The sequence below is a fragment of the Pongo pygmaeus genome, chromosome X (genome assembly GCF_028885625.2).
Source record: "Pongo pygmaeus isolate AG05252 chromosome X, NHGRI_mPonPyg2-v2.0_pri, whole genome shotgun sequence".
Classification (NCBI taxonomy): domain Eukaryota; kingdom Metazoa; phylum Chordata; class Mammalia; order Primates; family Hominidae; genus Pongo; species Pongo pygmaeus.
The window spans coordinates 98,561,333-98,572,567 of NC_072396.2; the positions used below are offsets into that span (position 1 = coordinate 98,561,333).

The 11,235-nt window shown below is 38.6% G+C and overlaps 1 pseudogene; it reads left to right on the forward strand.

Annotated features, from left to right (window-relative positions):
• Window positions 1-10,273: 10,273 nt before the first annotated feature.
• On the forward strand, window positions 10,274-10,707 carry LOC129025201 (ADP-ribosylation factor-like protein 5A; annotated as a pseudogene).
• Window positions 10,708-11,235: the final 528 nt, after the last annotated feature.

An 11,235-nucleotide genomic window follows, 5' to 3' on the forward strand; every position in this document is an offset into this window, starting at 1 on the left:
TGATATTGATTCTTCCTACCCATGAGCATGGAATGTTCTTCCATTTGTTTGTATCCTCTTTTATTTCCTTGAGCAGTGGTTTGTAGTTCTCCTTGAAGAGGTCTTTCACATCCCTTGTAAGTTGGATTCCTAGGTATTTTATTCTCTTTGAAGCAATTGTGAATGAGAATTCACTCATGATTTGGCTCTCTGTCTGTCTGTTATTGATGTATAAGAATGCCTGTGATTTTTGCACGTTGATTTTATATCCTGAGACTTTGCTGAAGTTGCTTATCAGCTTAAGGAGATTTTGGGCTGAGACAATGGGGTTTTCTAGATATACTATCATGTCATCTGCAAACAGGGACAATTTGACTTCCTCTTTTCCTAATTGAATACCCTTGATTTCCTTCTCCTGCCTAATTGCCCTGGCCAGAACTTCCAACACTACGTTGAATAGAAGTGGTGAGAGAGGGCATCCCTGTCTTGTGCCAGTTTTCAAAGGGAATGCTTCCAGTTTTTGCCCATTCAGTATGATATTGGCTGTGGGTTTGTCATAAATAGCTCTTATTATTTTGAGATACGTCCCATCAATTCCTAATTTATTGAGAGTTTTTAGCATGAACGGTTGTTGAATTTTGTCAAAGGCCTTTTCTGCATCTATTGAGATAATCATGTGGTTTTTGTCTTTGGTTCTGTTTATATGCTGGATTACATTTATTGATTTGCGTATATTGAACCAGCCTTGCATCCCAGGGATGAAGCCCACTTGATCATGGTGGATAAGCTTTTTGATGTGCTGCTGGATTCTGTTTGCCAGTATTTTATTGAGGATTTTTGCATCAATGTTCATCAAGGATATTGGTCTAAAATTCTCTTTTTTTGTTGTGTCTCTGCCAGGCTTTGGTATCAGGATGATGCTGGCCTCATAAAATGAGTTAGGGAGGATTCCCTCTTTTTCTATTGATTGGAATAGTTTCAGAAGGAATGGTACCAGCTCATCCTTGTACCTCTGGTAGAATTCGGCTGTGAACCCATCTGGTCCTGGACTTTTTTTGGTTGGTAAGCTGTTGATTATTGCCACAATTTCAGCTCCTGTTATTGGTCTATTCAGAGATTCAACTTCTTCCTGGTTTAGTCTTGGGAGGGTGTATGTGTTGAGGAATTTATCCATTTCTTCTAGATTTTCTAGTTTATTTGCATAGAGGTGTTTGTAATATTCTCTGATGGTAGTTTGTATTTCTGTGGGATCGGTGGTGATATCCCCTTTATCATTTTTTATTGCATCTATTTGATTCTTCTCTCTTTTTTTCTTTATTAATCTTGCTAGCGGTCTATCAATTTTGTTGATCCTTTCAAAAAACCAGCTCCTGGATTCATTGATTTTTTGAAGGGTTTTTTGTGTCTCTATTTCCTTCAGTTCTGCTCTGATTTTAGTTATTTCTTGCCTTCTGCTAGCTTTTGAATGTGTTTGCTCTTGCTTTTCTAGTTCTTTTAATTGTGATGTTAGGGTGTCAATTTTGGATCTTTCCTGCTTTCTCTTGTGGGCATTTAGTGCTATAAATTTCCCTCTACACACTGCTTTGAATGCATCCCAGAGGTTCTGGTATGTTGTGTCTTGGTTCTCGTTGGTTTCAAAGAACATCTTTATTTCTGTCTTCGTTTCGTTATGTACCCAGTAGTCATTCAGGAGCAGGTTGTTCAGTTTCCACGTAGTTGAGCAGTTTTGAGTGAGATTCTTAATCCTGAGTTCTAGCTTGATTGCACTGTGATCTGAGAGACAGTTTGTTACAATTTCTGTTCTTTTACATTTATTGAGGAGAGCTTTACTTCCAAGTATATGGTCAATTTTGGAATAGGTGTGGTGTGGTGCTGAAAAAAATGTATATTCTGTTGATTTGGGGTGGAGAGTTCTGTAGATGTCTATTAGGTCCGCTTGGTGCAGAGCTGAGTTCAATTCCTGGGTATCCTTGTTGACTTTCTGTCTCGTTGATCTGTCTAATGTTGACAGTGGGGTGTTAAAGTCTCCCATTATTAATGTGTGGGAGTCTAAGTCTCTTTGTAGGTCACTCAGGACTTGCTTTATGAATCTGGGTGCTCCTGTATTGGGTGCATTTATATTTAGGATAGTTAGCTCTTCTTGTTGAATTAATCCCTTTACCATTATGTAATGGCCTTCTTTGTCTCTTTTGATCTTTGTTGGTTTAAAGTCTGTTTTATCAGAGACTAGGATTGCAACCCCTGCCTTTTTTTGTTTTCCATTTGCTTGGTAGATCTTCCTCCATCCTTTTATTTTGAGCCTATGTGTGTCTCTGCACGTGAGATGGGTTTCCTGAATACAGCACACTGATGGGTCTTGAGTCTTTATCCAATTTGCCAGTCTGTGTCTTTTAATTGGAGCATTTAGTCCATTTACATTTAAAGTTAATATTGTTATGTGTGAATTTGATCCTGTCATTATGATGTTAGCTGGATATTTTGCTCGTTAGTTGATGCAGTCTCTTCCTAGTCTCGATGGTCTTTACATTTCGGTATGATTTTGCAGTGGCTGGTAACGGTTGTGCCTTTCCATGTTTAGCGCTTCCTTCAGGAGCTCTTTTAGGGCAGGCCTGGTGGTGACAAAATCTCTCAGCATTTGCTTGTCTGTAAAGTATTTTATTTCTCCTTCACTTATGAAGCTTAGTTTGGCAGGATATGAAATTCTGGGTTGAAAATTCTTTTCTTTAAGAATGTTGAATATTGGCCCCCACTCTCTTCTGGCTTGTAGGGTTTCTGCCGAGAGATCCGCTGTTAGTCTGATGGGCTTCCCTTTGATGGTAACCCGACCTTTCTCTCTGGCTGCCCTTAACATTTTTTCCTTCATTTCAACTTTGGTGAATCTGACAGTTATGTGTCTTGGAGTTGCTCTTCTCGAGGAGTATCTTTGTGGCGTTCTCTGTATTTCCTGAATCTGAATGTTGGCCTGCCTTGCTAGATTGGGGAAGTTCTCCTGGATAATATCCTGCAGAGTGTTTTCCAACTTGTTTCCATTCTCCCCATCACTTTCAGGTACACCAATCAGACGTAGATTTGGTCTTTTCACATAGTCCCACATTTCTTGTAGGCTTTGCTCGTTTCTTTTTATTCTTTTTTCTCTAAACTTCCCTTCTCGCTTCATTTCATTCATTTCATCTTCCAGGGCTGATACCCTTTCTTCCATTTGATCGCATCGGCTCCTGAGGCTTCTGCATTCTTCACGTAGTTCTCGAGCCTTGGTTTTCAGCTCCATCAGCTCCTTTAAGCACTTCTCTGTATTGGTTATTCTAGTTATACATTCTTCTAAATTTTTTTCAAAGTTTTCAACTTCTTTGCCTTTGGTTTGAATATCCTCCCGTAGCTCGGAGTAATTTGATCGTCTGAAGCCTTCTTCTCTCAGCTCGTCAAAGTCTTTCTCCGTCCAGCTTTGTTCCGTTGCTGGTGAGGAACTGCGTTCCTTTGGAGGAGGAGAGGTACTCTGGTTTTTAGAGTTTCCAGTTTTTCTGCTCTGTTTTTTCCCCATCTTTGTGGTTTTATCTACTTTTGGTCTTTGATGATGGTGATGTACAGATGGGTTTTTGGTGTGGATGTCCTTTCTGTTAGTTTTCCTTCTAACAGACAGAACCCTCAGCTGCAGGTCTGTTGGAGTACCTGGCCAGCTGTGTGAGGTGTCAGTCTGCCCCTGCTGGGGGGTGCCTCCCAGTTAGGCTGCTCGGGGGTCAGGGGTCAGGGACCCACTTGAGGAGGCAGTCAGCCCGTTCTCAGATCTCCAGCTGCGTGCTGGGAGAACCACTGCTCTCCTCACAGCTGTCAGACAGGGACATTTAAGTCTGCAGAGGTTACTGCTGTCTTTTTGTTTGTCTGTGCCCTGCCCCCAGAGGTGGAGCCTACAGAGGCAGGCAGGCCTCCTTGAGCTGTGGTGGGCTCCACCCAGTTCAAGCTTCCAGGCTGCTTTGTTTACCTAAGCGAGCCTGGGCAATGGCGGGCGCCCCTCCCCCAGCCTCGCTGCCGACTTGCTGTTTGATCTCAGACTGCTGTGCTAGCAATCAGCGAGACTCCGTGGGCGTAGGACCCTCTGAGCCAGGTGCGGGCTATACTCTCCTGGGGCACCGTTTCCTAAGCCCGTCAGAAAAGCACAGTATTCGGGTGGGAGTGGCCCGATTTTCCAGGTGCCGTCTGTCACCCCTGGAAGGGGAACTCCCTGACCCCTTGCGCTTCCCGAGTGAGGCAATGCCTCGCCCCTGCTTCGGCTGGCTCACGGTGCGCTCACCCACTGACCTGCGCCCACTGTCTGGCACTCCCTAGTGAGATGAACACGGTACCTCAGATGGAAATGCAGAAATCACCCGTCTTCTGCGTCGCTCACGCTGGGAGCTGTAGACCGGAGCTGTTCCTATTCGGCCATCTTGGCTCCTCCTCCTGGTGGGTAAGCCCCAGCTAATGTTTTACTATGTTGAAGTGAAAGCTCAACATTGTCATATCTCGATTAATTAGATCACTGAGATGCATTTGGATGAGCTACTCAAAATATGCAAGGTGCCAGCTGGCTTCAGTGTTCGCTTCCTCCAGACAGAGGGGTCAGAGTTAGTCTCTGCTGGGCTCAGCCCATAGAGAAGAAGCTATATTAGCAGTCTTAAAGTGAAATTAAGAAAACAATTTTATTTACAATAACATCAAAAAGAATAAAACACTTAGAAATAAAGTTAGCTAAGGAGATGCAAGACTTGTATACTTAAAACTATAGAACAAGTTTGAGAGAAATTAAAGAGTAGATAAATAAATGAAAAGATATCACATATTCATGCATTGAAAAACAATATTGTTAAGATAGCAATACAGCACAAATTGGTGTAGAGATTCCATGCAATAGCTATCAAAGTTTCAACTGCCTTTTTTGAAGAAATGACAAGCTCATCTTACAACTAATATAGAATTTCAAGAGAACATGAATAGCCAAAACAGTCTTGAAAAATAACAAAGTTGGAGGATTCCACATTTTCCCATTAAAAAAAAATGCAGAAAAAAGGAAGTACACCAAGTTGAGGAAAAATGATACAACATGGAAACTCACTTCTATAGAAAAAAAGTAAAACCAGCTTTCATATATATATATACAATATGTTTATATAACTTATATATAAATCTATTGGATGTATTAAATTCATTGTACATATAAATTGAAAACAATATATTATATTTGAGTATTATGTATCTAATACTATATATGTATTATATATAATTTCTTGCCTTCAATTTATATATTCATATGAATTTATAAATAGGTATATATGTGTGCATATATGTGTATGAGTCAATAAATATGCATATATAAACATATGCATTCATCCATACACAAGCACACACACAGGCACAGGTGACTACTGTAAAGATACGCTAAATAATAATAAATAAAATAATGTTGAAAGGTCTTATATTTTATATGAAGAAAAACAGTGCTAACCCCATATAGACTTTGGAAATTAACAATATGTGTCACAACGGCCAGAGAAAAAGCTAAAAAATGCAAATATTTAGTCATGAAAAACAGATGAAAGAGTATTTGAAAAAATATTTAATTCAGTCATAAAGAGGAAAATAAGCAGAAATGGGCAAAAATAAAGGGAACAAGTTGGAAACAAATGAGTAATTGTAAATGTGAATCCAAACATATCAATATCAATAATGACATTTAAATATTAATGGAATAAATACTCCAACATAAAAGTTGAGATGAATAAAACTCATTAAAAAGCTGCAGCCAACTTTATGTTGTGATAGGTTGAAGAAAGATTGATGATATATAAAAAAAATAGCATCATAAGTAAGAACAAAAAGGCTGGAGTCACTATATTATAATCAGATAAGTTAAAGTATAGGAGTATTAACATAAACAGAGACATTTCATGATTTTATGGCAAACATGAAAATTTATCAGAGAGATATAACAATTGTAAATATGCATGTGCATTATAAATAGCATTCCAAATACATAAGGCAGCACTTAACAGAAATAAAGTATATAATTCCATGAGCATGCAGGGAAATTTTAACTGCATTCATAGTAAGGCTGCACTCTACAACCGAAGAATAAACTTCTGTTAAGTGCATATGGCAAGTACACCAAAAATGGATCATAAGCTAGGACTTAAACAGGTTTTAATACATTTTAAAATAAATGTAATCATATTGACTATGTTCTCTTGCAATAATTGTATTGAATTAGAAATCATCAACAATAATATTTCTAAGAAGTTGTTCTGTGCAGGAAATGCACAAGGGGAAAGGAAAAGACACACACAATAATTTTAAGGATAAACAGTCTTTATCCCAAGTATATGGCAATACAGATATAATAAGCAAATCATATAATAAGCAAATTGCAATGGGAAGGGGAGAAAGGAAAAAATATATATATTTACACTCACCACACGATTGAGGATTCATCACCAGACCGAGAAGGAACAGCCTGGGCTCCAGAGTCAGCCTCTACACTCACCAGACTATGGCGGATTCATCATTATACGGGGAAGCAACAGCCTGGGCTCCAGAGTTGGTCACCCGTCCATGCACAGATGAGAAGAGGTCTCACGAAGCTTTGGCGTGATCTGGGACTTTAGCTCTTTGTGTAATGAGTTGTTTGGTGTGAGGCCCAGTCACAAGGGCCGTTCATGACTGGGTTCAAGGAACACAAAAAGGTCAACTTGTTTTTCAATAACTAACATACAGGAACAGATTAAAACAGAGATTTCTCTGAAATGGTGTTGGATGAACTCCTCAAGGGGCTCACACAACCTGTTCCAGGACTTGGTGACCTTTGTTTGTGTCCATGTTCAATCGAGTTCAAATTTAATATTTAACTTTTCCTCCAAAGAAGTGTAAATTTCAAATACTTAAAAATTAAACAATACACTTTAACAATACACTTTAAATTATTCATGGTCCAAAAGTACAAAGAAGAAAAGGTGCCTGCATGATAAGGCATCTGGTTAATCTCTTTGATCTTCTTATAGTAGGGGATCTGATATTATGTGCCTCCTGCTGTGTTGCAAGGGGGTACTGACACATGAATTATGTAATATATTTGCCCCCAAATATGAATCTTAAGCACCCTTAGAAGTAAATATTTGGACGGGTGCCGTGGCTCACACCTGTAATCCCAGCACTTTGGGAGGTAGAAGCAGGTGGATCACCTGAGGTCAGGAGTTCGAGACCAGCCTGGCCAACCTGGTGAAACCCTGTCTCTGCTAAAAATACAAACATTAGCTGGGCGTGGTGGCAGACCCCTGTAATCCCAGCTACTCAGGAGGCTGAGGCAGGAGAATCACTTGAACCCAGGAGGCGGAGGTTTCAGTGAGCCGAGATTGTGCCATTGCACTCCAGCCTGAGAGACAAGAGCAAAACTCCATCTCAAAAAACAACAACAAAAAAGGAAATATTTATGTCAGTCCAGTATATGCACTTTCTATAGATTAAAAAAGCCTGGTTTTAGCAAAAATTATTGCAGTGAAACCTACACACGCACACACACACACACTAAACACACACACACCACACACACAAGAAAGAGAAATCATTCTACTTCAGTAGAAACTAAAAGGACACAAATGAGTAAAATTTTATAGAATTATAATGAAACATTAAAAAGCTGCAATCTGTTTTGAGATCAACTTGTAGAAATCTGCATATTTTCATGAATCAGAGTATTTTGCATGATAACATGCAATTATTTTCAATTTTCATATGTGTAATAATAATATTGAGGTTATGCAGAAAAAATGTTGATTAAAAATGTCTACTAAAAGTAGACAAAATTTGAACTGTTGAGGGGTGAAGTGGGATGATGCTGCTAATTCAAAATATATTCTTAAGAAAAATATGTTTGAATATAACTGTATATGTGTTTGAACTAGAGAGAAAAAAATCAAATGCAATAAAATAACAACACCTGGTGACTGAATTTGAATACTACAAGGATTTAATTGTAGTGCATATCCTCCTTGAAATAGGCACAATATTGTTCAAAATAAAGAAGTTTACAATAACACATCTTCTCACAAAGAATACCCTGGTCCAACAATAACTGTGCAGGTAAACTCTCCTGAGTATTTAAAAAAAGAAAAATTACCAATACAACATAAAAAATAACTAAGAACAGGAGAGAAAGAGATAACCATTTTAAATTTTTTAATGTGTCTGGCAATATTTTATATCAAACTTTAGCAAGAAAGTAATCTAAGGAACCCCAGACATTCATTCCTTACAGAAATATTAAAGAAAGAACTAGAGGTGCATAAAATATCTTTGTAAGTGCCTTGATAAGCTATGAAAGATCTATAGTAATCAAGCAAATGCTCCTCAACTGTAAAAGCTGTCTTTATGGCTGCGATCATTTTGTTGGGCTGTTGTAACAAAATACCACAGACTCTGTGGTTTACAAAACAGAAATTGATTTTCTCATTTTATGGAGGCTGAGGAGTACAAGATTAAGGTGCCAGTAGGGTTGGTGTCTGGTGAAGTTTCCCCACTTGTGTTGCAGATGGCCGCCTTTTTGCTGTGTGTTCACATGGCTTTTCTTAGTGCATACGGAAAAAAGGGGAGAGAGGAAATAAGGGAGGGAGGGACAGAAAGAGAAAAAGAGAAAGCACTCTGGTGTCCATTCTTATAAGGACTCTAATTCTGTCAGATTACATATCAAATAAGAAACACTAGAGCAACTCAAAGGCATAAAAAAATAGAAAGTTCTCCAGTAAAAGTAATACATAGAAAAATATAAAAATAAGTATACTGTAATTATTTATAACTCTACTTTTTATTCCTCTACACAATTTTAAAGATAAAAGTACAAAAATAATTATAAATCTATGTTAATGGGGACCCAGTATGCAAAGATGTAATTTGTGACATCAGTAATATAAACACTGATTTAACATAAATAATCACAAATCAACACCAAAAATACCCCAAAGGATTAGAGTTCTCAAATGCATTTGAAGTAAATTTAAAATGGGCCATTATAACTTTAGAATGTTATATGTAATCCTTATGGTAACCACAAAAAATATATATAGAATATATATATATATATAATTTTTTTTTTTTTGAGTCGGAGTCTCGCTCTGTCGCCAAGGCTGGAGTGCAGTGGCGCGATCTCGGCTCACTGCAAGCTTAGCCTCCCAGGTTCACACTATTCTCCTGCCTCAGCCTCCTGAGTAGCTGGGACCACAGGCGCCCGCCACCACACCAGGCTAATTTTTTTTTTTTTTGTATTTTTAGTAGAGACGGGATTTCATTGTGTTAGCCAGGATGGTCTCCATCTCCTGACCTTGTGATCCGTCCGCCTCGGCCTCCCAAAGTGCTGGGATTACAGGTGTGAGCCACCGCGCCCGGCCTATATAGAATATTTTTTAAGTGAGAAGGTAATCATAATGTGTCATTACAAAAAAATCAAACACAAAGGCAGTAATGGAAAAAATGAGGAAGAAATAGATATAAGGTATACAGAAAACAAAATGGCAGAAGTACTTTCCTATCAATAATTACTTTATATATAAATGGATTAAACTCCCTAAATAAAAAAATAGATAACCTGAATGGATGAAAACAAAACAAAAAGATTGAACTATATGCTGTCTACAAGAGGCTCACTTTATGTGTAATCACACTCATAGTTTGAAAATAAAAGGATGGAAAAAGACAGTCTATGAAAATACTAACCAAATGAGAGGAGAGGTGGCTACAGTAATATCAGATAAAATGGGATTTACATTAAAAGCTGTAACAGGAGACAAAGAAAGACATAACATAATGATAAAATAGTTCACTGAAAAGATTTAATAATTATAAACATGTATGCACCAAAAATTTAACCCTAAATACGTGAAGCAACCATTGACAGAATTAGAATGAGAGTAGACAGTTCTATAATAAAAAGAGACCTCAATACTCCACTTTCAATAATGAATAGAACAACCAGGCAGAAGTTTAATAGGAAAAGACAGGAGGAGCTGGGGGAGGAGGGTGACCCGCGAGGCTCCTTGCAGACAGCGCGGCGGCGATGCCTGCGAGCCAGGCCAGTGCCGCGGCGGCAGCGGCGGGGCCTCGCGCGTGGCGGGGCGGCCTGAGCTTCGGCCTCCCTCTGGTTCCCTAGAAGCGGGCCCGCGGCCAGTGCGGAAGCAGCAGCAGAGGCGGAGGCTCCAGGGCGTCTCTTTCCTCCCGCTCAGCCTGAGCCAGAGGAGGCCAGGCGGCCCGAGTGTCTGGAGGGGGGGTCCACTGCCTGAGAATGGGAATTCTCTTCACCGGAATATGGAGACTGTTCAATCACCAGGAGCACAAAGTTATCTTTGTTGGGCTGGGTAATGCAGGGAAAACTACCATCCTTTACCAATTTTTGTAATAGTTGTTGTGGACAGTACAGACAGAGAGAGGATTTGTAACTAGAAAAGAACTCTATAAAATGTTAGCACATGAGGATCTAAGAAAAGCTGGATTGCTGATTTTTGCTAATAACCAAGATGTTAAAGAATGCATGACTGTAGCAGAAATCTCCCAGTTTTTGAAGCTAACTTCTATTAAAGATCACCAGTGGCATATCCAGGCATGTTGTGCTCTAACTGGCGAGGGATTGTGGCAAGGACTTGAATGGATGATGTCATGACATAAGATTAGATGATCTCTGCTGACCTCTTCTCATAGACTTTGTATAAATGAAGTGCTGGACTTAGTACCTGAGAGCTGCAAAAGTTAATGGTTTATATATATTTAAAATAAACTGATTTAAACATTTGCTATAAGAAGAAAAATTAGGACCACTTATTTGAAAACAAAGACAAAGTCTCACCTTCCAGTGTGCTTTCTCAGTAGTTTTTTCCAAAGTAAGTAATTAAAGCTGTTATTGACATATTTCTCATAATGAATCCTCTCAGGACATTGTGTAGCCTGTGGTAAGTACAAAGGGAGAGGAAGACATTTTGAATTTTAAGAGCTTTGTTATCAGTATAACCCTCCCTAGTTGAATGTTGTTTTTTTCTTGTTCCATGAAGTCAAAATACAAATCAGCACAGATATTCAGTTTCCAATATTTTAAAATGTAATGCTACTTATGAAAAGTATTTGACTTAAGGTTGTGTGTGTAATGTGTATATACCTCAAGTCCAAGTTAATGGCTTTGATTTATGTTCTAAAGAAAAACAACACAAATATTAATAATATCCTTAGTTATAAACATAATGAAATATGTATTGG